Consider the following 4,113-nt stretch of genomic DNA (forward strand, 5'->3'; position numbering starts at 1 on the left):
GAGACTCCCCAGCCACACTGGAGCACAAATAGCTGACAGATTCATGCCCCAGAGCCGGAGGCACAAGAGAAGGGATCACAGATGAAACAGGGCTACAGCTGCAGATGCTGCCATGGGCTGGACGTTTCAAGCACTTTTTCCCTATAATCTTTATGCCCAAAAAGACAAATAAGGAGTCAGAGAAGTAAAAAAAGAAAAACCCATAGCTGTGAGGAGGGAACACACCTCTTCTAATCTTCTTTCTTTATCTAATAAGCAGAAGGTTGGAAAGGGAGGAAAGAAGAGAGAAGAAGGAAAGCTATGATCTTATAAAGCAGTAGGAACATTGGCAAGTTTGCTCTGCCCCACTCCTTCTCAAAATACATCTTCATGTGTGGGTAGAAACTGCAGGGATTTCCAGAGATATCTCTTCAGCACCAAGTTTACACCATATTGAACCAAGATTGCTGGCTATGGTCCCAAACACCAGACTTCTGTTGCTTGGTGTGCAGTAATCAGGGTGTTGGGGTATCAGTAGCTCTATTAGGAGCGAGAGCAGGAGCTCAGTAGTGTCTGCACCAGCAGCAGTGGCAGGTTCAGCAACAATGGCCTGGTATTGGGATTGTGGTGCTGCAGTGGCAATGGTGGTGATGATCTTCCTGAGTTCCTGGCTCAAAGAGGGAAAAAGAGCCAGGCACAGGTGCTTCTTTTTTTTAGTAGACACAATCCACTCACAATGTAGCAAGAACTGGGCAGGGACAGTCATTATTGCTGGGCTGCCTAATCTGGGAGATAAGATTCTAAGTAGACATTTTGCTTGAACCAGTACAGCTGTACTTGCATCCTCCTCTCCTCTCCTCTCCTCTCCTCTCCTCTCCTCTCCGCTCACTTTATATGAATTATCTAAGCAATTTTATTTATATTTAACAGTGCAGGATGATCAACTCTATCTTTTCATGCATATAATTCCCTCTGGCTTCAAAAACTGTCTTGCATTCTTTCCTTGAGTGTATGTAAAAACACATTTTGGTACACTTTGCAGCCTATGTGCTGAATCATGTCAACACAGTTGTTATATACTTCCATAATAATGTTACTGCTATATCATATCCAGAGTATATTTTCCATTCCTGTTGCTACCTCTTTGACTTAATTTCTTCCCTGACTTGAATTTATCTTACAGAATACAAATACAAGATTTTTTTAAAGACCTGAAGAATATTTGGTTGTTTTTAGTTTTCACAGATATAATTTCCAGGTAGTTTACAAATAAATAAATATTATTTTGATGTACAGTACCTGTCTTTTTTTTTTTCCCCAAGTATCCCAAAGGATGAAAGCAGACCTTTAAAGATAAAAGTGAATTTAGAAATCTAATGGAAGTGGTTTTAATATCTTAGCTTTTGCCATAAGCTTTGCTATATAACCATGCAAATAGAGTGTTTCTGCATGTGGCAACTGTATTGTGTATTATTCCCTCTTGGATAATGTGCTTTCTCCTACTTCAAAGTATCCTAAAATAATTGGACTTGTGTTATATGTAGGAAACCAGGGTAAAATTAATTGAAATTGATGTTAATTGTATTATTTTCTTAATTGCTGCAAATGTGGGTCAACACTGTCATGGACTTAATATAGATTTTAATAGAACTGTGAATTCTAATATATTTTTGGATTTGCTTCAAGCATTAAATTCTTAAAAAAATTAAATGATTGGATCTCATATTTGATGCCTTCTCAGCGAAAGCAGATTCTGGATGGCTTTTATGAGAGGATAGTCACTTTGGGAGTGTACAAGACATATGGCTCGCTGTTCTACTGCAGGAACTCAAAGTATGTTTTCTAACAGACTTACCTAGCTAGGTGTCTAGTGTCATTTCCTTAAGGTGCTTTGTGTGATATCCAGTTGCTGGTGTAGAAGCTCAGAGATCACCCTTAAGTCCTGTGTCACACCCCTCAGCTCTGTGTGAAAGCTTCCATTGCCTTAGGGCATCTGAAACGGCAGTTATCCATCTGTGTCTAATGGAGATGAGAAGTTGTAAAGGAGATTTCAATTACTCCATGTAATGTGGGTAAATGTTCATGCAAGATACAAACAATAAATTAGATGTCATCAATAACAGCTTCTTGGAAATAGTAATCAAAGAAACACAAGAAGAGACTTTTTTTTTTTCCCTAGGGCTGAGATACAAAGCCATAAAAAAATAATGTGTAATTCTGACCACAGAAATACTCTGGTTTACCAGAAGTAAAATTCTCAAAGGAGAAAAAGGGTGAGACCCTCAACAGTGAAGTATAAGGTCAATAGAGAAAGCTACAGAAAAATGGTGTGGTTATTTTAAAGTAAAATGAAAAAAAAAAAAGTGGCTACAGAAGTAAAATATTTGTATGTGGCATGAAGACTTTTCAAGGATATTTTTAAAAGAATCTTTTCAGAAAAAAAATAACTAATTTAAAAATAAATATTTATTCAGAATAACGTGGGTTTTAACCCCAAGAATGACTTGAAGTAGATAAATGAAAAAACAATAGAATAGATCAGGAAAAAATCATCAAAGGTTAATTATCAGAGAGAGGTGGCTATCTAAAAAAAATATGTTTCAAAAAGAAAAAGATGTATTCAAATGAAGAGAGCATGAACTCTAGCACTGTAAATGTGTATCTTCAGCAATGTATGCACTATTACCTCATTTAGACTTCATATATGTACCTCAGTAAAGCAGATGTTAAAAGATTTTGAGAAACCTTTTGTGTGTCAAAACTACTGATAATTTGTATGAGAAAGAAGAAAACTCTCAAAGATTCCTTACTGCTTAAAAATGACCAAGGTGCAAAAGGAATTAAAAAAGGGGAGTCTCATTGCAAGACAGTGTTCAAAGAATTCACATATGAAATTGTGGATGTACTAATTAATATGAAAATTATCAGTTCAGTTGGCTTAAGTAGCAGAAGTAGAAGAAAGCATTAAGTTTATTAGTATTTTTAAAGGATTCCAGACATGATATAAGGTACAGACTGTGACTGACTAATAGAAACTTCAGTAAAGAATATGCTTTGTACATTTTCTTTGGCTGTACAGATGCTTTTAGCTATAAAAAAAAGTATGTCTCTCAAAATTTTTCGAGCTTCTTATAGGACATAAGAGGACACACAAGAGAAAAATAGCAAAAACTATAGCTACTAGAACCGCATGCCAGTCAGCCTTTACCTCCATCCCTGGGGAAGGTAATGGAGCAGAGAGTTCTGGAAACAATTTCCAAACACGTTAAGGACAAGAAGGTAATTGGCACTGGTGAGACACATCTGGAGTGCTGGGTCCAGGTCTGGGCTCCCCAGTACAAAGGAGACATACACATACTGGAGGGAGTCCACTGAAGATGAATTAGAGTGTGAAATATCTCCCATATGAAGAGAGACTGGGACTGTTGAGTCTGGAGAAGAGAAGGCTCAGGGGGATCAACATGTATAAATACCTGATGGGAAGGTGTAAAGAAGACAGAGCTAGACTCTTCTCAGAGGTAACCAACCATATGGCAAGAGGCAATGGGCACAAACTGAAATAAGGGAAATTTGGTTTCAATATTAGAAAATATTTTCTTTCCGTTAGGGTGGTCAAACACTGGAATGTAGGTAGGAATTTGTTGTTAGTCTCTAATTCTTAATCTAATCAGGATGCCACATTTATTTTTCAGTAATACTACAACTTCCTATTGTAGTAATACTAGCTCTTTTAGTAAAAATTAATAAAGGAAAAGCTCATTAATAATTCCCTAAAATTATTATGCTTGAAAAGTTACTAATATCTATGCCCCCTTTTTGATGTTTTTCTTGCTTGTCCGTGCTCCTCTAGGCTCTAAGGCTGATCACGTCTCTCTGAAGCAGGGACATGGTGGGGTGTCATTATTAGAATCATTATTATCATTAAAGTTGGAAAAGACCTCTAAGATCATCGAGTCCAACTGTCAACTCAACAACACCATGCCCACTAAACCATGTCCCTAAGCGCCTCATCTACACGTCTTTTAAATACCTCCAGGGATGGGGACTCCACCACTTCCCTGGGCAGACTCTTCCAATGTTTCACCACTCTTGCAGTAAAGACATTTTTCCTCATGTCCAATCTAAACCTCCCCT

The sequence above is a fragment of the Aptenodytes forsteri genome, unplaced genomic scaffold, assembly GCF_000699145.1.
Source record: "Aptenodytes forsteri isolate BGI_AS27 unplaced genomic scaffold, ASM69914v1 Scaffold172, whole genome shotgun sequence".
Classification (NCBI taxonomy): Eukaryota; Metazoa; Chordata; class Aves; order Sphenisciformes; family Spheniscidae; genus Aptenodytes; species Aptenodytes forsteri.